The following is a 22,625-nucleotide window of genomic DNA, read 5'->3' as shown; positions in this document are numbered from 1 at the left end:
ATTTAGTCTTAACATGGGTATATCTACACTGGTCTGTAATGTGGACCGTTTTGATATCTTCCACTTTCTAAGGAGAAGTCATATTGACTAAGAACTAGAAATGCATATAAAGTTGTCTTCCAAATTTCCTTGCGTCTTAGCTTTATTATGAGAACAGTCTAAACAAAATTGTCCTGAACTTCCAGTTCAGATTGTTGACTTCAGCATATTTTTAAAGTGTTTAAGGCAACTAGATGGAGGTTGAAATTTTACAAGAAAGATTTTTATGTCTTTGCTACAAAGCAGTAAATGGGCAGTTAGTGTTTGTGGACACTGCAGAAATGAGCAGTATTGACTGTGCCACAAACTGCAAGTTCTTTGCTTGGAGTCAGCTACCTTGAGATGACATTGTGGGATTTTTTTTTTTTCTGTCCCATGTTGACTTGCACATAAACATCAACGCTTTCAGGCGATGCTTGTGTAGAATTGGAAGAGTAATGAATTAGAAATGTCAATTCACTTCCACAATTGTTAAGGGTTAATGACAACCATGTTATTTCTGCGATATTCTTATTAAAAAGACTAAGAAAGGTGAATGGTTTCATTTTGTGTTCTCTGAGTACATTTATGAGATGAGATGTGTGATAACACAGAAATTACAACAGGTAATTTACCTATTTGCTTACTTCCCTTTTTAGATGCTCCTATTTTTCTTGTAATATTATTTGGTATCTCGTATCATTATTGGGTCCTTATTTTACATGTGTGCGTACACACACACATATGCACTCAGTAGATAATGGATGAACCCAAGATCTGATAGCAAAAGACCACAAAAAAAGCAAAGGGACCATGATCTTTAATTCCCAGGATGTGAGTGAATTGATGTTCAGTGAGAATAACTCAGTCGATGTAGCAATTTCCAGAAGTGGTATACTCCCAGCATACACCAGTACAATTTCTGTACTTTGGAGTTAGAGGTTTTGTAGGTATGTTTGAACTTTGTAGCATCTTAATCTGAATTGTTCCTAAGAGGAGAATAATTGCAGCATCTAGCTATGATGATAACAGACATTATATAAGTACTTCAGTGGAGAAGTAGATCCTATATATTGTGATGGTATCATCTGAGGTCATCTGAAGGTTGAATAAATGAGACAATCTCAGTGTTAAGGGGGGTAGGATGTGTCAGAGATGAAATAGAGGGAAAAAAAAAATTGAAGTTTTATGGAAATAAGATGATGATGTGGCAAGAAATGCAGGGCATACCCCATGGGTCACTATCAGAGAACAAATTTCCCTTCCTCTTGCATTCAAGTTACATGAGAGCTGTTTGCAGTCAGACTGTTGCCCAGTATTTTTGCTGCTTCTGTTTGTTCCATTTGGATGTCAATGTCTAATTAACTTGATGATGCCAGGTAATCTACTCTGGCCAAGGAGAGCATAGCACAAAATATATCAGGGAGAACAGAAACTGATGGTGTCCTTTGTATGCTTTCAGTCCTAGGCTGACTGCAGGTGCTCTTAGATGCCATGTTTTCTTGCTTGGGGAGCTTATTTGGCATAGATCATCCTTCAGGTTTTCTAATTTATATAAAAGGGCCATATCATGTTGCAGGATACTTAAGATTAAAACCTTCAAAAGAAGCCACCAGATTAATGGTAACGCATCTTAATATCAAGGGGACCATCTTCATGATACAAATGTGAAGGTGAGACATGAAAATGATTTGGCAGGGCCTTTGATGGAGGAACAAGCACGATGATTTTTTTTTCTGTTTTTTTTTTTTTTTTGAGTCAGTGTCTGACCTTTAACCATGCTAGTGCTCTTCTCCTCCATGAAGAGCACGTACAAAAAACTTACAAAACCATTTGCTTCATATCATGTATTCACACCCCACTTGTGAGTGCCGTGCAGCAGAAAGGCAGAACAAGTATATTTTTAAACCACTAAGAAAAATTTTGTTGAAATACATAAGGCTCTTGAAAACAAATCTGTTATATGGAAGTAAAAGCCATTAAATCAATGCTGTGCTCCTCTATTTAGTAATTTCTATATATCTTGTACTGATACAAAGACAAACATAATTTTAAAAGCCAACAGATTCATGAGCATTGTGTAACGACCCAAAATATCTGTATATTACAAAAAGATAATCAACAGATCGATAAGCCTGCCTGAAACAGTTGTCTTGCAGTAGTGTTGAGTTTTATTTTTTGCACCGGCCAGTGTTTTCTGAAGGGATGATTTTCCAGTAAAGCAGCATTGTGTCATAACCAGTTGCTGGGCCACTGCTTTTTACGGCTAAGGAAGAAGAAAGATCTGGTCTGACTGTATCTCCTAATTAGCAGGGAACTTGATCTGAGTCCACAGCTTATTCATAGGAGGCCAGCCAGGCTGTCTGAATGGAGAAATTACACATCTCAAATGACCTTGGATCCATACCATGCTTCTAGTGACCCTAGTCTCTGCTGGCTTCAGCTGTGCTGAAGGAGAGCTGCACCATATGGTGGAGAAGTGCTGTGGAGAAAAGGTGTCAGCTGATGACTGAGAATTACTTTTTAATTCTGGCTCTAGACAAGAGAAAACAGGGGAGGATGCAATCCTTTAACTCTGGCTTCATTTTTACATATTCTCCAATTTGGATCTCTTCTTTCCGTACTTCAAAAGCATCCAAGGAGGTGGAGGACAGATTAGCATGTGCAGTTGCTGATTGCTTGAGTTCATTAGAAAATGCATGTGCTGTAACCCATAGCGATTTGTCCGTGCAGTGGCATCACTCAAAACGTTGCAGAGTTGATAAAAATCAAAACAGTGTTGACTTTGAGTCTGTTTTTAACACTGATACCTAATTTAAATAAATACCAGATGGGACAGAGGCAGTTTGTCTAGGTAATTACATTATCCCCACTCGCACAATGCTGTACTGTGGCTTCGGCAAAGATATGCATGGAAGCATCCAACAGCTGGGATGCTTCCACAGCGAGTAGAGGCGAGGCAATACCAGCCAAAGTGGGGACAGAGGGAGAAAGATGATTCACCCCATGCCCAGGATTTTGGTACAGCCTGGAGAAGCTCTTGAATGTCTAGGAATAATTAAAATTAATGCAAGAAATATGCATGTAAATATAAATGCTTGGCTAAAAATTACACTTAAGTGTGAAATTTAAAGTACTTTTGCAAACACCAAAAGAAGTGGCTGGGAGCTTCTAATGCCTTTATTTTGTAGCAATAGAAATGGAAAAGGGTGTTCAACATAAATTGAGAAAGGACATTTAATTAGTAGAAATCCAACTAGTAGCAAATCAGCCCAACTAATGTATTTTAGATTTCTTACTTGGAGACATCAACTATCACAGAAATTTCATTAAACATGATTAGTTTAATTATTTTGTCCTTAGTGAAGAGTGCTAATTAACCTGGCTATGATAAATATGCATCTGAATATAATTTTGAAATCCCTACAGATCCTAATTATTCTTGAAGACTGAGGTGTAGACCTTGCTATAATAATCCTTTTTTAAAGTAAAGATTTCTTCAAGGGTACCAGTGATTTCAAAGGTGAGTAATTTTTTTCTTCTGGAAAAAGAGGAGGCAATTTTTGATCAAAATCTGAGGTGAAATTATGAGGGCTCTGAAAATAACCTTGAAGTGTGTATCTTGTTCCTAGCCATGGATTCTGCCTATGAATTGAAGCCAAATGAAAATCTGCGAAGGGGGATTGGTTAACTGCTAACCATTGTAGCAGCTTTGAATATGTAATCAGTTTGTATGTAAGAATAGCATTACTTACACTTGAAGGTAAAAAGGAACAATATATGGCAAACCCTCTTAAGCATCCATCAGGCCTTAATTTGGGGCCATTGTCTTGTAATCACAATGGAGTGAAGATGATCCTCCAAAATCCTTTTAAAATCCTGCATGCGTGTCACTTCTGGTGACTTGGAGTTCATGATCTCCCTGCCTATTGACTAGATCTATGACTCTCTTGAAGACTGAGTCAAGAGAGAAAAAAAAAAAAAGAGCTTTCTCTGAAAAGTTTTTATTTTAGGCATCTCTTTGGTTTTACTGCCTTAGAAAACTTTTACTAGAACAAGCCTTTTTGCATTCAAGTAGATGGGCTAATGATACTATTGGGTTATCTGTTCTACGGTTTCTTTTCTTGGCTTCTTGACAAGTGTAATTATAAATTAAAGTAGATGCAATTCCTTGATGTCAGAATGAAGTTAAGGTGTGCTAATTAAAAATTGAGTCAGTATAGGTGTGCAAAGGTGTTTCATAGATTTGCTTGGGTTTTTTATTATTCAAATCTCTTTGTGTCAGGATATGTTACTTTCTAATCCTTGACCCTGTCACTAATCAAACAAAAGCTTGCCTGTCTTCTAATTAACAAAATAATTTCCCTTGTGGATACAGATGTTCCTATAAATCTAAGATAAACATCAGTGCAATTAAAGTGCAGTTCAAGTTTCTGAAATTTACTTCAGAATACCAAAATGCCATAGTATTAAGTGTTTGAGGAACTGTTACTCAAACTCTCAAATGATTCATGTTTTGTTTTGTTTTGTTTTTTGTAGTAAAAAGGAGTGTTTTGCATAAATTTTAGTATCAATACTAATAATAGTGCTTTGGCCACATTGTGGCCAGGAAATATTCTCTGTCCTCAAAATGGGATAATTACAAGCTGAAAAATATAAGATGAATCTGATTTTTGTCAATGATCTATTGCTAGACCCTCTTAAAGTTGCAATAATACAAGAGACATGAAAAGCAAAAAAGATATAAGTGCCTCGACTTACAATGGTAATGAGTACAACAGTTTGCTAGAGTAGCTGTAAATCAAATGTACTGTAGCTATAAAAAGCCCATAAGACATTTGGATGTGATCCTGGACTGCTTCTGCAATATAGAAGCTGTGCATACAAATGAGAAGTTATCCATATTGTATTATGGGGAGGACTGCATTATTGAAACTGGAAAGATGATAATAGGAAGTTGTTTTTTGGAAAACTACTGAAGCTGAGCTTCATCGTGTTGGCGCCAATGTAGGGCAATTACATTTGGGACAACATCAATATCAGTTAAATAGAGGAAATGCAATAAGGAAGGAATATGTGGTCATTAGGAGTATAAATTAAATTCTGCAGATTAGAGGACTGTATATTTTGACTTCTCTTTAGCCTGATACTCCCCCTCCCCCCTATTTATTTCACTTTATGCTTTATTACTTTTAACCTTTTTTTTTTTTTCTTTCTCATGGTCTGGCTAATGCTTATGACACCTTCATCCTGCATACTGAGCTTAATAGAATTCTTTAAACAAAGAAAGCTCTTGGAGTAGACATTAAAAAATCAATGTACTGTATATAACATAGGGCTGAAAATGAAGGAAGATGGACAGTGCTGAGACTCAACAGATTGCTAGAGGCTCACCTGAAAACAAATTCTTTCAGGAAAAATATTCCTATAGATTAAGGTAATGTCTGGGACTTGGAGGACCTGCATTCAGTTCCTGACCCTGTCATGTCTTTGTTCTCCACCTGTAAAAGCAGAAAAGCCTTCTTTCCTCTCCCCCGGTTCCTACCTAGGTCTCTTCTTTTGAAGTCTTTAATCACTTTTAAGTGGGGTCTGGTTTTTGCAGCGCAGTGCACTTAATTAGCATTCTGATTGCATTTGGAGTCTAGGTGTTAATTCTAGTGTTTGTATTATTGTAACAGTATTTAGTATTACCACTTGTTATGGTAATATTAATGGATTTTCTCACCTGAGCAATATGTTGGGATAAGGCTGGGATTGCATGTACCTAGTCTTGTCTGGAGTGATCTGTTCCATAGTGGGCACAGGCTAGATCTAGTGGGGGAAAAACCTGTAAACAGGAGCATGGTGGCCTGGATTCTGTCCTTGTCTGTGCCCTGCTCTGTGACCTGGCAGGCTGGTTCCCTAGTGATGTGCCTCAGTTTCTCAGCATGTGGGTGCAGAATAATAGTTCTTGTGTGATGTGAGACCTGGGTATTTGCTAAGTGTCTTGAGCCTTGGAAGAAGATTCCTTAAAAGCCTGATGAATTGGTAGGCGCTGCCTTATCTCCCAGAGACCAGTTAAGTGTCATAGGTGCTTTAAGTAAGCTTTTTTATTTTCTTCTAGTTCTTTAACAAGACAATCAAAAAAATCCATTAAAAGAAGGAGACACTAAGAAAAAGGTGGAAGTTTGAGTGTAGGTGACAGGAGTTTGACTTTAATGTGTTAGAGATTAAACATCCATAAATCATTGCAGTGCTGAATGGTGAGAGATCACACAGACATGCAGTTCCTGTCAGAGAAGTCCCAGAAGAAATCAGCACATGTAGACTTAGAAAGGGGAAGCAGAAAAACTGTTGGCTTGGGAGTTTTCATCTAGCTTTGTTGTAAGCTTATTATGATGCTTCTTAAATGCCTTAGCCAAGAGAATGGTGCCTGTTGTATTAAACTACACAAGTGCACCTTACCAAGCAGTTTTGGACTTTGGAAAATTTTTGTTTTAAATAATAAAAAAAAAAAAAAAAAGAATGTCATGAGGAGAGTGAACAAACACTAAAAACAGTGTTGAGAAGGCGCTGTAGCAGGTGAGTAGCAGAGATGACACTAAATCCATTGAGTCACACTGTCTCCATAGGGTTTGGTTGCTGCTTTTGATAGATGCAGGAAATGTATCAGCTGCCCAGGCCTTCTCTGCAGGTTGGTCCCATGATGTACTTGGCGATAACACCTCCCTCCCCCCCCCCCCCCCCCCGAAGCTATGAGTTTGTTTATTGTCAGTTATTGGTAGTCTTTGAATGGAGGACAGGCAGTCCTCACCATCAGCACAAGACTGAATGTCGGAGTGCCTATAGCAACATGCTGCTCTGGAGTACGCCTTTGTGAATAGCTTAGGCATTGGGTCATAGAGCAGATTTATAATACAAATGCATAGGCAGTTTAATGTAAACCCATGTAGCTGAAAGGAGATAATTGTGAAAGAACAACTGTAGTCTTTCACCATCTTCAGACATTTCAGCCCCAGGAAGCGCAGAGCCAGAGGAGGGAGGGGTAGGTAGTAATCTCTCCCTTAGTCTGGCACATGCCAGGAAGATTTGCTGTCTGAAAGAATTGATCCATTAAGGTCCTTCTTACACTGAGGTTTATGCACTGCATTTATCCTCATTGCATCTTTGTACTGCTGAAGCAAATGTTTGTAGGCTACAATCCTGTGTTTTTCCCCTCAGTGCTTCTTCCCATAGCAAGCTTCTCCATAGCATGCAATAATCATCCAGAGTTTTGGTGAATCTTGTCATAAAATGGCTCTTTTCTTACCTCGGGGACTAGGAGAGAAATTTGCCTTTAGATCCATCTGTTCATAAACCAGTGGTGATCTATTTGTCATTCAAGTTCAAGATTTGCATGAGCAAATGAGTTCATGCACAAATGCAGTATTTACCGCAATGCCTATTTGTTGTTGGTACCAGTTAGCCAGTGTGGGGGTCACTTCTTTTTACTGTATCTACTATCCTTGCAGTACTCCAAGGTAGGTAAGGTTATTTTTAACTCTGTTTTTTCTCTGATCTGATTTTATCAGTTGTCTTGAAGGTGGAAATTCATATTATTCATCCAGAAACCCACCCAACCCTAGCTGATTATTTTTTCAAAGCATGCAGGCAACTAAAACAGCCATTTAAAATTGTTGCAATTGAATGTTCAATTCATAGATTAGTATGTGTTGTGGTTTAATAGCCAGCAACTAAGCACCACGCAGCCGCTTGCTCACTCCCCTCCCACCCAGTGGGATGGGGGAGAGAATCAGAAAAAAGGTATAACTTGTGGGTTGAGATAAAGACAGTTTAACAGGACAGAAAGGAAGAAAATAATAATGATGATAATAATAAAATAATTGGAATGTGCAAAACAAGTGCACGATGCAATTGCTCACCACTTGCTGACCAATGCCCAGTTGGTCCCCGAGCAGCCATCTGCCCCCCTCCCTCCGGCCAACTCCCCCCAGTTTATATGGTAGACATGATGTCATATGGTATGGAATATCCCTTCGGCCAGTTTGGGTCAACTGTCCCGGCTGTGTTCCTTCCCAACTTCTTGTGCCCTTCCAGCTTTCTTGCTGGCAGGCATGAGAACCTGAAAAATCCTTGACTTAGTATAAACACTACTTAACAACAACTGAAAACATCAGTGTGTTATCAACATTTTTCGCATACTAAATCCAAAACATAACACTATACCAGCTACTAGAAAGAAAATGTACTCTATCCCAGCTGAAACCAGGACAGTGTGTCAAAAAGTAGTTGTTGGAACGTGTTCCTGTTATATCAGGTAATGTAACTCTAATTTGATTTAACCATTAAGCTTTCCTTTTCCTGCAATGCTGGCTTTTGAATCTTTTTAACTTCTCGCATTTGGAAAATGCCAATAGACAAAAGCTTGCACTTTAGAGTGGGACACGTGAAAATATCAGGTGTAATATGTAGGTGATAAATCTGTTGGGCTCTTTAACAGCTATATTGATTTTTGTCTGGTGATATTTCATCAGGAAGAGACATGTAATCCAACTTAAAGTGGTGTTACATATAGCCCTAGCAAAAATAATCAGAAACTCCTTATCTGCAATAAGTATATTTATGTACTATGCTATGCAGTTTGGATACTGTTCTCTTCATTATGTTGGAGTGCTGAAATACCACTCTGTTCCCCAGAGGCTGAGTGAATGTTATTGGTATGTTTATTTGCTCTTTCAATATACATGGCACCCACAGTGATTAATGGGAGCCATGTGCACTGACCCCCCAAAAACACTAACTCCCAGATGAGTGGAACATCCCAGAATTGACATCAGAGGGCCAAATCCCTCTCCTAAGCTTGTTTTATAGACATTCCCATTGATTTCCTCGCATTTAGTGGAGGCAAAAGAGAGCTGAGATCTAGCCATTACAAGAGTGCCCAGAAGCATCCTGGGGTAGGTAAACTCCCCAAACTGTGTCATAAACTTTCAAGAGAGTCCTTCTCAAGCTTTCTCTAACTTTCTAATACTGGCTTCAACTTGTCTGGGCTGGCAGGTTAACAGCAGGGTTTTCTTCTACATTTTGTTCTCCTGTAACACTGGTGGTTTTATTCCTCCATCATATGTTGTTTGAACCCGATGGATGTAGAGCAAATGCCACCAGCAGACAAGAGCATGTCGCAGCTTATCTTTTCCTTGTGGACCCAGTCAGTGATGGCAGGTGTGCAGGGAACAGCAGAGCTGAGTGCCTGTGGAGCAATGTGGTAATACAGGTCAGGATCTTCTCAGACTTGATGTTGGGTAAAAAGTGGGCAGACTTGATTTCTGGAAGCCAATATAGTGATAATATCAAGTTCATAATTTCCATTCTATCTACTGCACTCTTTTGCTCATTATTAGTTGAGAGTAGCTGATTGGTTCTTGCAATTAGACAAGCTGTAATTCAGTCTGTTGTATATGATAGAATGCTTTCTTCCACCTGGGTATTCTTTAACAGAAAATATAGGCTTATCTTTTTCTTTCAAATTCCATTGATATTATTTACTACTTGAAATAGCATTAGTCTCCTGGGCCTCCTTATTTTCATGCTAGAGCTAGTTGGCAAGGATGGATACCTGTCATGACTTAACACACACATCAAAACAAAATGAAATGGGAACTTTGCCATTTGTCAGTAACAATAACTATTGAACGCAGAGTCATTCTCATATACAGTTAAAAAAAAAAAAGGAAAAAGAAAGCTCTCGTCTGCTAGAGTACATAAAAGAAAATATTATTAAAAAATGTTGAAGCTTCATCCTTCTTGCTGTCGCTTCTGAAGTGGGCCAGAACGAAAGCTGGCCTTGTCGCAGCAGTGGAGTTGGATATACACAGAGGGACCATGGCCAACACGGCATGTGCCTGACTGATGCACACCCGTGCCATGTTAGCTTGCTCAGTGGAGCTGCTCTGAGTGTGTGCTGTGGTCAGGATGCTGCCCACCGAATCCTGATGTCTTAGAAATACTGATTCCTCCAGACTGAACCTCCAGTGTATGCCAGCAAAATAAATAGAGAAATTAAGGGAGCAGCAATAGAGCCATTTTGAATGGAATTTGAATAAAGACATTACATGGCCTTTCTAAAAATAAATAAATAATGGGGGAGGGATCTTTTGAGCAGTTATATATAAACTTTGTCACTTAGTGGCTATATAGGTGTTCTGTTTGCAATGGTGATTGTAAGGAGGAGAAACAAAAATGGTATTAGGACTATCAAATTACTGTATAACCTGCAGAAGCTGAAATATTGTGAGCAAGTATAAGTAATGTGGCCGGATCCTGAAGAATATGGTAAATATAAAGAGGAAAATCTAGAATCTCAGTGGGGAAAATTGTGAAAGAAGGGAGGGAAAGGTAGTGTTTACCCTAGATAATAAGCCGTTCAGGGAAAAAACATACAATCCTTCTTCAGAAAGACCTATTACACAGAGAAACAGTATAAAAGTACAAAAATACACATTAATATAACTGATACACATAGACGGTGAGCAAATATCCACTCCAAAAAAATGTTAATCTGCTATTTGAATGTCATCTTTTGCAGTGAGCTGAATGTTGATGAAAACTGGAACATAAATCTAGGGGAAACATGAGAGAAGGAAAAAAAATGCAATGCATTTATCCAATTTATTTGAAACCTGCTAATGACAGTGGATAGTTCTCCCTGAAACACTGTTGGTAAAGCAAAGGAAGTGCCAAAATTATTTTGTATAAGTGACTTGGAGCTTTGGATTCACAACCCTTATCCTTCTCTCTGATACGTGCAGCATACAGTGAGCTGCTTATCACTTAATCCTTTGCTAGCAAGACTGAAGGCTTTTGAGGCAGACAGATTCAGTCAAAACTTACTGTGCTTGACATAAAATCCCTGGGTGAATTTCTGGCCATCACATTAAATGTTTATCAAAGATGATCTGTCACTATGGTACTTGTGTGGACCCTAACACTGTAGAAGTGGCTCCTGTTGTGTTCAGTCTTCCTGAGCCTGTGAAAAAGAGAAGTGTTATCAGCTCTTTTTTTTTATTGATGAGGGGTCTGCAATGTCCCTTGAACTTTCCTAAAACGCTCAATCCGCAAATGAACCTGAATATTGCAATGCCAAGCAGTACAATGCCTAATGTCAGGCACGGCTCCAGACTTTTTGACACCTAGTTCCTCTCAGCAGGATAGAAGGAGGTCCCTTGGGGTGATATACAGCACGTGGGAAGAGCTCAGCATCTTGGTGTGGAACTGCTGAGCAGTGTGCCCAAAATGTGACACAGAGGTGGAACACTGATATACTGCTAATGACAGAGAAAGGTAGGGTGTTTCTGAGAGGAAGGGAAACTTGGTTTTGCCCAATACCTGGGTAAATACCCAGTTTCAAGCCTACTACAATGTGAAGCAAGGTTGTTGTGTGCTAGCTGTTTGCAGAACTGAGGATGTTTTTGCTGAAAAACAGAGCCCTCTTCTGTTAGCTGGCACTAATACAAGATATTATACCTTTGTGCATCAGCAATTAGATGGAACATTCACAAACACTTAGAAGTCATCCATCATCAGGCAATGATGCACGTATACCCTAATGCATGGCAGTAGTTCTATTATTTATCCATTAGCTCCTCCAAGAATCTAACCCTTTCCCTCAGTATTCAATGCCAATGTTTTTGGTGTTACTGTTTGTTTTGCAAGAAGCTCAAACTGTGCCTATCCCTTTTATGAATTTGAATTGTTAATGTGAACATTTGAGCTCATTATAACTCTGAAATGTTTCCTTTGTTACCAGTAACTGACAAACCTGCGCACACTGCTCAAAAAACAGTAAGTGCTATTTCTAGGATTGTATTTTGTTCACTGCTGTGCACAACAATATGCTCTTGCCTTCGTTAATGAAGTTTTTCTTTAATGAACACAATTAGAGCTAGGCAAACAATGCAAAAATATTCTCCATGAATATTCATCCAGAGTCTTAAATGAATTCCCTTCAGTTATGTTTGCACCCATTCATTGTCCTCCTTTAGTGAAATTTTCCAAGATTCAATCTTTGATGCTTGAGTAATGAGGGGGGAAATTAAGTTTCAGCTCAGGGGTTAGCCTTCTAATGTTGTCTAACTTGTTATTTCCTATTGGTACTTGCATTTCTGCAAGAATATACGGGTGGGGAAGTAGTGTTGGACAAGAAATGTGCATCTGGCCACTGTAACAATGAGTTTGGAGGTGAGACCCAGGCAACATAGAGCCAAAAGCGGGAATTTCTGGAGGAGAAAAGACAGTGAAGAGGTAGGTACAACTGGTTAGCCCAATGGGGGGACAGCAGCTGCTGAGGACAGGGCTTCTGTGAAGGTGGTGGTGTTTTCGGGTTTTTTTTCCCTGTCTTTTAACAGCCAGTTCAAGAACTTTACATACTGTCACTGCTGAACAGAACCCTGATCAATGCCCATATGCGCACAGTACATTGAGTAGTAGTACTTCAGATTTCAGTACTTAAATAGCAAAATAAAATAAAACTTTACACTTCTGGGAAATGCCACTGAATAATCCCAGACTGTGAAGAAAGCTGAGGGGTTAATGATCTGGTTTTACATGTTTTCCTGAAGAGAAAAGCAGCAGCAATTAAATCAATTATAAACTCTTTGCTAAATTCTAATTACATTTAGCAGCGTGGAAAAGCGCAGAGCCTCTGCCGAGGATTGCAAGTGGGTTGTGGAACCTTTCATGTGTACAAGTGTTGATGCAGACATCTCCTCCGGGAGCATCTGAAGTCTCAAATCATGTCAAGGCTGCTTGGTGGTCCATGTGAAGCCTCCAGTCAGTCTGAGGATCTGTCTGCATCAGGAAGAGGCAACTGCTATAGCTGATGTTAGTGCTCAGATTCTAAAGGTATCTCCAAATGAGGCAGATGTTACCCAGCAATTATAGGAGTAGTTCTTTTTCTTCCTCTTGTTCCCTTCCTCAAAGCACAAATCACAGCTTCAATGTTAAATTTCCATGAAATTTCAGTGGAGAAATGGGTTTTCTTTTAAATTCTTCCACTCAAATTTCCCTGAAACTTTCCTGTTCCTGAAGTTTGTCCTAGGCTGCTCAGAGGCTTCCTGATCAGGAGTCGTCTAAACTGACTTCATGCCTATACTGTAAAAGTTCAGTGGTTAAATCAGAGAATGAATGGATACAATCATCAAGATTAGGGGAAGAGGTTTCCTGGCCAGTTCCTCCAGCATGTTTCATAAAGACAATTTTAAAAAGCAAAACTATCAAACATTTCCAAGGCAAGTGGTAACTGGTTGATGCCCAAATTGATTCAATTTTCGGAGTTCGAGGGTTTGGGATAGAGAGGAATATTGAAAGATAAATGTGAAGACCTAGCCATAAATACAGAGAGCTGTTATCTTGAGGGCTTTAGGAATTAAAGCTTAAAGCCAATCAGCTGATGTATAAACCAGGTGTGTAAAAGCAGATTATTATGCATTTCATATAGAAATCTCCCACAAGGTCATTTCAAGTTATAAACTATTTGGTTTTTTCATTCCTACATAGTTTCTTCCAGTCCTTAAGTTCAGAGACAGTCAATAAGTATGACATGAGAAAAAGACCTTTTATTTTGCACAGTGTGGTAACTGAACAGAAATAGCAGAGCCTCTATGGAGCAAAGCTGGAGATAGTTTTAGATTTCAAGGCAAACAGCTGCAGAAATCCTCTTACTGCAGAGAAATTATTAAATGAAAAAGCCCTGAAGTATTCAAAGGACACTGCTTAATATCCTGGTATTTGGTTGTGGTTAAACTAGCCACTTTTTTTGTTGTTCATTATCTAACTATGTGGAAGCACGTATCCAAATCAAAAAGACTGTTGTAACCACTTCTAAATGTTACTTAGATTACAACCTTGACACAAGCTGGCTTAAGTTAAAAGCTGCTGCACTGTGCTCTCTCCTTGGTGAGCTGATTGCAGGGCAACACTTGAAGTCTGCTCACGGTATAATAGTTATGAGCGCATATGTTGTATATGGTGTGGAGCGGGGAGGGGGGCACAGGCAAGCATGCCTTAGTTTCCTGTTTGCTCATATAAATCAAATATTTTTGCTAGGGGCACCGGCAGAGGAGACAGCGTAGCTGCAGCTGGAGAGGTCACGGTGGAAGTGGAAAGAGGGGTGCTGTGGAAAAGGGAGATGTGCTCTCTACACCTGTGGGCCTGAATATAATGGAGCACTTAAGCATGTGTTTCAGTTCATTCCCATTCAAGAAAAGCTTTTAGGAATGCAAATGATGCCACCTTGAAATGCAATGGCTATGCGGTTAAAGCTGCTCCCTAAGAAAGGCCAGCTGGCAGCGCTGTGAGGGTGCTGTCTCTGCTCCCTCCTGCGAGCCCCGCTGTCTCTGACTCCTCATTAGACTGCTGGAAAACATGGTGAAACTCACATCTCCCCTGTTCTCTCCCTGTCTCGCTGCCTCAGAACTGGTTGCTAAAATCCTTACAGTTTTGCTTAATTAATGTTACTAAGCTGGATCTGCTATCTGCAGGCACAAGTACAGTAATTACTTTCAGTAGTGTTTGTAGAGATGCTTTTTTTTTTTTAATGGGAAGCAAGGTGTGTACTTTTGTGCAAAAATAAGGCATGAGGTCCCCCTTTGACAAAAGCTTGCAACTTTGTGCCTCAAAAAGTCTTTGTGGTTGATAAGAATCGCTTGCTTTAATTTCCAGCTGCTTCTGTGTTAATTCTGACCATGTTTCCCACTGGCTCCTTCTATCTCAGTGTTAATATATGCTTTCCAAGCGCCTTTTCCTAAATGTTTTTTCAAGGTCCATGCTGAATACTTGGAATTAGATTCACTTGATGTAAAATACTGAGTATTTACATCATATATATCTTCTTTATATTTTCTTCCCTTTGGTTCCCATTTAAGGATTTTTGTACTAGTCAGCCTTTCCACTTAATGTCAGCTCGTTGTCAGAGGGCTAATATTGAAGCCTCTTGTTGAGGCAGTTCAGTAATAAACAGTGGGAAAAACAGAAGTGGTTGACAAAATGTGGTTGACAAAATGCACTTGAGCAGAAAGGGTTTTCCTTGAGACTTTCTTTTAAATAAAAGCTCCAGCAAACTCATTGCTAGATCAGCAGCTGCTCTGAATTATGTTCCAGGAAAAATAACTTTCTGAAGAGTCCTTGTTGCCATAATGGAAAATCTTGTAGGAAACAGACACATGTAGGATGTTTTTCATAAGGGAAATATGTATTTGACTTCGGTAAACTCCAAGGGTTTGTATTGTGTTAATTATAAAAACAAAAGGACAGGATCGTGGGTGCCCTACTAACACTCTGCTCCAACAGAGTACTTAACTTGAAGCATGACCACCATTATTCAGAAGCTGCAATTGCTTTTTCGTGTGCTTTGCTGTAGCAGGATCTGAGGCTGATGATGATGGGCACTATTGAAAAGCTCCTCTTACCCCTTTCCAGCAGACAGGTTTTAGACTATTGGTTCTATGAATTAGCATTTCTGTGTTCTTCTGTCACTGATGCGTCATGCTGGCTGGTTTGTTTTGAAAGGAAAAATAATCAACCAGCCTGGCACAGTGATGGCTGCAAAGATTTGTTCCACAAATTATAAACAACCAGTTTCTTGTCTTTGATATAGAGCATCAAAATATGGAAGGCATTAGTAACTAATTACTACTTTTTTTTTTTTTTTTTAGCCTTTCAGCAAAAGATGTGAGCTGTGACTATTGTGCCAGTTTAGCATATAAATACCATGGTAGTTTGTATACCTACAAATCATCATTTGTATATTCCTCTTTGTAATCAATGAACATCCTTTGTTATAGGTGTTTATAAAGCACTGGACATATTGTTAGAGCAATGCAAATGATAAATAACATTTGCATACAGAAGGATAATAACGTGGTGCTGTGCACTCAAACCAACAGCTAACTGTTGTATCAGAAAGGCCAGCTAAATCCCTGGGTTTAGATTATTTCTCCCCCTTTATGCAGAAGGACTTGTAACAACTAGAAGGTCAGAAGCTGCTTTCTTTTCATTGTTCCAGCGGGTAGATAATACACCAACATGACTGACATGAACACTCTCCAGATGTTTCTTGGCAGCTCATGGGGTTTGTGCAGCACATTAATGCAGATTTAGAATTTTGGGGTTTGAGCTGAATGAATCAATTTGCACTTTCATGCTAATCTAATCAACTTTACACGATTTGGAAACAGCTAGCTGAGCCACGGAAGTTTTTTAGAGCTTCTGTCAGTTGAGCAAAGAGCAGCTGTAATTCTTGTCACATAGGAGACATCTTCTGTCCCTTGGTGCCCCCTTCTGTCTTCTCCTCCCTGCTGAGATTGTTGTGGGAACCCAAGGTTTCTGAAAGATGTAGTCTGGGGAAAGAGATGGTATTAGAGTTAATTTACTCACTGCTTGGTATCTTCTCCTATATGTCTTCTCCTAACCGTGCTCTGAATTTACATACTTCTGTATTCAGTATAATCCATATTTGGATGCTGCTTTGTCATGTTGTGTAAAGACTAGGTAACTTTTTGAATTGACAGTTATTTTAAAGCCATGAATTCTCTTTTGAATGAGTCTCATTACTTTTTTTTTTTTTTTTTTTTTTTTTTTTTTTTTTTTTTTTACTCACTACCTCTCTACCTTGCCCCTGTTAAAGGCTAAGAAAGCAACTAAATAAGCAGACTTGTAAAATGATGTCCATTTCGGAGCTATAGGTGAAATTTTTTCCCTTAACACAAAAAGTAGTGGTTTCCATAGGAGTCTTTTCCAGAGCTAAGTGAATACTGATCTCTTCTCTTTATTTTTTAATTAAATTTTAAAACCAATTATCCTTCTTTGTTTCTCTGCAGCACTCTGTTTTGTATTTTCTCTGTCTAATATTTTAGCAAATGGATTAATTGGTCAACCACAATTGTTCTTGCCCTTTGTAGTATATCTGACCTCCTAATAATTTCTTACAGAAGCTCGGGATTTGTTCCAAGTGACAGCTTTCTCAAGAACCCATCCGTTCATTTTTTTCTTTTTTTCCCTGGACTAACTTCTTTTCACACTAAGGCTATAGGTCATAGCATAATTTAAAAAATAACTGTCTGAAACATTAAGCTTTAAGTGAGTGTTTAAAATAAAAACAGGAAAGTTTGTGGTTTTTTGATTCATACTGAAGCATCTGCACTGGTTGCTGCACTGCCGCTAGACTGGAATTAACAGTGCATCCTCATATACCTAAATATTTAAACACTTCAAAATATGTTCATATGATTTTTCTACAAAGTAGCAAACAAGTTTTTCTAAGTCTGATCTTTTAGGACTTGGAAGAATGTAGTCAGGGATGCTAAGTAACTTGTCAGTCTAGTCAAAACAGTGCCCCTTTTAATGTCTGGCTAAAGACCAGAACCAAAGCCAGCCATTAATTGGTGAACAATGCCAGTAAGAAGCCACGCTGGGAAGTCTGTGACCTGCTCCTGGATGATGTGCAAAACACAAGTGCAGCTGCAGATGGTTCTCCTTCTTTCCCATCTGCCTTATGATGGGTTCATGCAGTCATTAGCACGGATTTCTCCAAATTCTGTTAGCGCACTCCCCCCCCCCCCCCCCCAGTTATGTACTGTTCTCTATTCATCGTTGTAGGTCTGCAAATATGTATCAGGGTTGGCAGAGATGCAATGAAGGCACCCTAATTAGCCATTAGTGTTCGCACATTTTACTTTTTTGTAGTTTTACCTCAAGTGTCAAAAACCACAGGCAAGGTTCTTCAGGATGAAGTAGTTCAGAGCATTCACAAAGGGTCATACTTTGCTATTCTGTCCCAGGAATGAAACTTCTTTCAGTCTCTCTAATTAACGTGCACAGATCTGCTGGAAAGATAGTTTCGTAAAATTCAGATTAAGTCACTGGAAGATGCTGCAGACAACTCAGTCTGCCAACAAAAAGCATTTTTATTCCAGCTAATTATTTTTTAATGATACTATTAGTAATTGGAACACACTGTACACAGCATACTCCAGATAAAGATCTCAGCAAGTTTTACATAATAGTAATGTGAGGCCTCATAACACATTTAAGATTAGGGTGAGTGGGTTTCTTCCTTATACACAAGTCACACCCAGGCTAATGCAGTAGTCCCAAATCAAACTCCATCAGAGCCACAAGCTTGAGCTTAAAGGTCATCTGGCTCCATGCCCTGATCACTGTTTGCTGTTTTACTTCATCATTTGCTTTCGTTCCCTCAAGGTGGTGTTTGTCATGGTTTCCCAAGGACTTTGAGGCAGCAGTTTAGTCCTGTGCAAGAAGTCACTGCTTGAGATTTCACTGCTCTAGCACCAGCCACCTCAACTCTGAGGAAGCAACCACAGACAGAGAAGGAAATCTTTGCATGTAGTCTGCCAATGATTAATATATACTACTTCACCCAGAAACAAACAAGAAGCAAATGAATTGTGATTTTTGCCAACCGTTAAGCTGCTGAAGGAATAAAATGAAACATAAGCAGAGTAATGTGTTGTTAAACTGCATGCATCTGCTCTGAGTGCTGAGTGGCCTGGACCTGCAAGGGGTGGGAGCGCCTGCCTCCCCTGGATGCCTGCAGTTGTTATTGATAAATATCTCTGCCCCAGCAATAAACCATCTCTCAGTGCTCCAGAGCAGCTGCCTTTATCCTCTCCAGCTATGAAAACCTGTCCCATACAAACATGTTCATTCATAAGGGGTTTGGGCTGCAGGTTTGTTTTTCTTTTGCCCGTGTTTCTAAACAGTTTTATGTATTTTCAAAAAAAAAAAAAAAGTGCAAGTGTTAAAAGCTCTGTGCCACCCTATGCTAATTAAATTTATGATTAGAGTTGATTACAAAAGCTGAGTTTTGTGGGGTGATAGAACTTGGTTGGGACTGAGGATGGGAGAGATGACTTGTCTGCTTGAAAAGCTCTCTGGCTTTTCTACAGGAAAACTTTCCAAAGCACCAGGAAGATCTTGAGGGATGAGAAATTCAACCTGAGTACAGGAGAAGGAGTTGTCCAAAGACTTATTTATGTATCTGGGACTAAGACTGTAGATGAGAAGATCCTCTGTTTACTACAGAAGGACTAACTTGGAAAATAAGGGCCTGCCATCTGCCTTTTTCTCAGTGCGTCCTGCAGGAAAAAAAAACAATCCCCCAAACCAGCCCATAGCTCTGCTCAGTTCCAATCTTCAGAGATGCTCTGACCTTCTCTTCCATATCTTATCTTTATTCAAATCTATGCAAAGATAGAAGTTGCAATGCATGAATTTACTAAACTATTGTCCCTTCCATTTAAAATAAGCTGTTTTTATATTCCTGTCCAATTCTTGGAATTTAACTCTGTACTTTTATTCTGTGGTCAGGCTGGCTACAAAGCAAGCGGTTCTCTAGCAATATTTTGTTTAGACAGGCAAAGACATATTCTTCACTGCCATTTTTAAGATGTTTTCAGTGTTTGAATCTATGCATGCAGGAACAAATGTCCTTTCTCACTGTATTCTGTAGAGGTGCTTCAACTTCTTAGCTTTTTTTTTTTTTTTTTTTGTCCTTAAGTCATGGACAGACACTCGCATATACACAAAGGGAAAATATGTAGGCTTTGGGATCTTGTTTTTGTGCTCACTGGCAAATGACATTCAGTAGTCATTAATTCAAAAAATTCCGTCAATCCATTGTAAAGCTATGACTGCAGTAGGTGGTTTTCCTTGGTTGTTAAATTGTTTTGTACATATCTGTCTGCACTTGAAAGATAAACTATAGGGAGAGGATTTCTGCAATATGTCATTCTGCTTAACTACTTTTTACTTTTCATATATTAAAAAAACCCAAAACCAAACCAAACAAAACCCAAACCAAAATGCAGTAAAGAAGCAAATCAGCTAGTCCAAAACGAGCACTTGGTACTGGTCCGAAAGTACGCTGAAAGGCAAACACAAAGTCTGAGGGCCATGTGCTCTTTCCTTCTTTTCTGTTTCCCCCTTCGAGCTGGAAACAAGGGATTAGAGCTCATTACTGCTTAGCCAGAAAAATAAACCACAGTGGAACAACCACTGTAAATTGTCACGGTCCCTTTCTATGGATGACTGTCAAAGGGACTGGCTGCACCCTGACTAGTGTGTGATACAGCATGGTCTCAGAAACTGTTTGCTTTAGCGTTCTTGCCGCTTTGGTGCGTATTGTCAAGTGAGTAGGTGGCGGGGCATAGTGCCCATTATTGATTTTTTTTTTTAGTGGGTACTAAGTCACTTAAGTATGTGATTTCTGTTCCATAGCATTATTGTCTGCAAGGATTGATTTTTTTTTTTTTTTTTTTTTTTTTAAATAATCTTCTCCTAGTTGTGTGGCCTGCTGTATGAGTCTGTCATCTATCAGATACCAGACCTGAGATGCTCCTGTCTCCTGGTTTGTGTTGTCTGCTGTACACTAATGCTAGGTGCCAGGTCAGTTAATGGGAAGAGATCAGAGTCATACACAGCTCTGAAGTGACATTAGATAACTTCATGGTGCTGCTAACCAATCTATACTGCTGGAGTCTTTTGCCTTTTGGACATCTGTAAGCGTTTTCTGTGTTGTCTGATTCAATTTCTTCCTAATGTAACTGGAGTTTTTACATTTCTCCTTACTGTTTACTTGGTGTCAATAGAGAGAAAATCTGTTAAAGCATAGACCACTTCATAACTTTCTGTGGTTTCTTCCTATTTTTTTAACTCTTTGCTGCCCTTTCTTTGAGGACAGAGTTGATAGATGCTGTGCCTTTTGTAGTTGTTATAGCTGGATCTTGCACTGAATTTGAGCCAGCAGGTTTTGGACATCAGTGGTGCTTTAGCTGTCTTAATGGTTGTGTGGCCTTTTGGGGCATTGTACTGAAAACATCAAAATGCTAACTTTAGTGTCTCAGTCTAGCCATGATGGTGTTATCTGATATCTGTGTGGACTGCCTGCTGTGCAAAAGGTTCATGGCATATCAAGATCCTTCTTAAGGAGGATCCGTTTGATCTGTGCCCACCCTGTCTCCCATGGTTGTAATGTAGATTTCGTACTTCTTGGCAGCTTTTCTTAAAAACATGAGTAAGCCTTTTCCCTTTTGTCTTGTGATGTTACTGGTGAACTCCCCCAGACTAAGGAGACATTAAAGTCATGCTGGATTTTTAGAAAGGCACCCATCCATGATATTAAAGAGCTTTTGGTAGCATTTCACAGGCCTATGCACAATATGCCTTAGGACACTTTTTGCTTTATGCGATCTTTGTGTGAAATATATCTTCACAGTTAGCATAACTTGCAGTTGCAGTATGTGTCTACCTGGCGCTAATAAAGAAGACCTAACGGGTAACACCTAAAGGATAACACCTTGGCCTCCGTTTTTGTGCTTGGGGAGTAGAAACACAAAAATAAGAATGTACTTTAGAAGAAGTGAAGGTCAATGGGTTGTGTCAGCAGAAACTCAGAGATAGTATTCCTGCATTTTACAAAGATCGAATGCGTAGGAACATTCTTTAAATTCTTTGCAGGTTTTAGTTGCCATAACATTACTGAAAAGTTGACATTTAGACAGGAAAGAAAATGGACAAAAATTAAGTCCTATGGACCATGTGTCAAGGCATTGTATCTTGGATGTGCAGCCCAACTGCAGACCAAACTGAGGACTAGTATGCTTCTTGGATATAGAGCTATACTACACTTGCCTTTAGAAGGGCAGTAGCACAGCTACATAGTAAGCTGTAAAAAAAATTCTTCAAAATGAGTGTTTTGATATCAGGAAGCTTCAACCCACATCTTCTACAGAAAAAGGTCACACCAAGTACTGTTAAATATAGATTCAGAACTGTGTGAACAGAAGCTTTCTGTGCCTAACCGGGGCATCAGCACGTAGGCTGGAAGCCAGGGAAGTGAAGCGATGTGAGTTAACTTAGATTCGGTAAAGCCAGATTTTAGCTTAGTGTTGCAAGGCAGCTTGCCCAGCATTAGTTGGGTTTTAATTGCTCCACGTTTTTAAAGCAAGCAAATCTTGACAGGAGCATCTGTGATAAAAATGGACTGAAAATGTCAACTCTCTTGAAATTAAACAGCCTGTCTTTTCAAGCCTTTTTGTTCTTGAAGATGTAATTTTGCTCTGTTACGCCAGGTCCAGTTCTCATTAGTTCATATGGAATTACACTTGGAAGTGAAGGGCAGATTTGACCTCACGGCTATCATTATTCTTCTTCCCTCTGCAATTACCAACACAGATCAATCTGAAAGGAAACATGTACCTACTTTAATTTTCATTAACAGCTGAACCATACCATGTTTCTAAAGGGGACAAGGCCTAGTAAGCATGCTTCTTGTCTCTTTATTCTATTTTAATGTCACTTGAATGCTATAGACACCTCAGTAGGTAATCAGGATATCCTTAATTAGAAAATCTACTTAACTGGGACATCTTCCAGGGAACTGAATTAAGCCTAGTGGTATTTAATTATATTGCTTAGGGAAGGTTCAGTTTCTCTTACCTACACTTCCACTGACAGTGTGTTTTGGAAACTCATCCCCCACTCAAAATACCCCTTAGCTGGGACAGACCCTGTTCATCAGAGTGAGTGAATGTTGCTCATATGTTCTCTTCTGT

The sequence above is a fragment of the Harpia harpyja genome, chromosome 14, assembly GCF_026419915.1.
Source record: "Harpia harpyja isolate bHarHar1 chromosome 14, bHarHar1 primary haplotype, whole genome shotgun sequence".
Taxonomy (NCBI): Eukaryota; Metazoa; Chordata; class Aves; order Accipitriformes; family Accipitridae; genus Harpia; species Harpia harpyja.
This window is presented reverse-complemented; position numbering follows the sequence as displayed.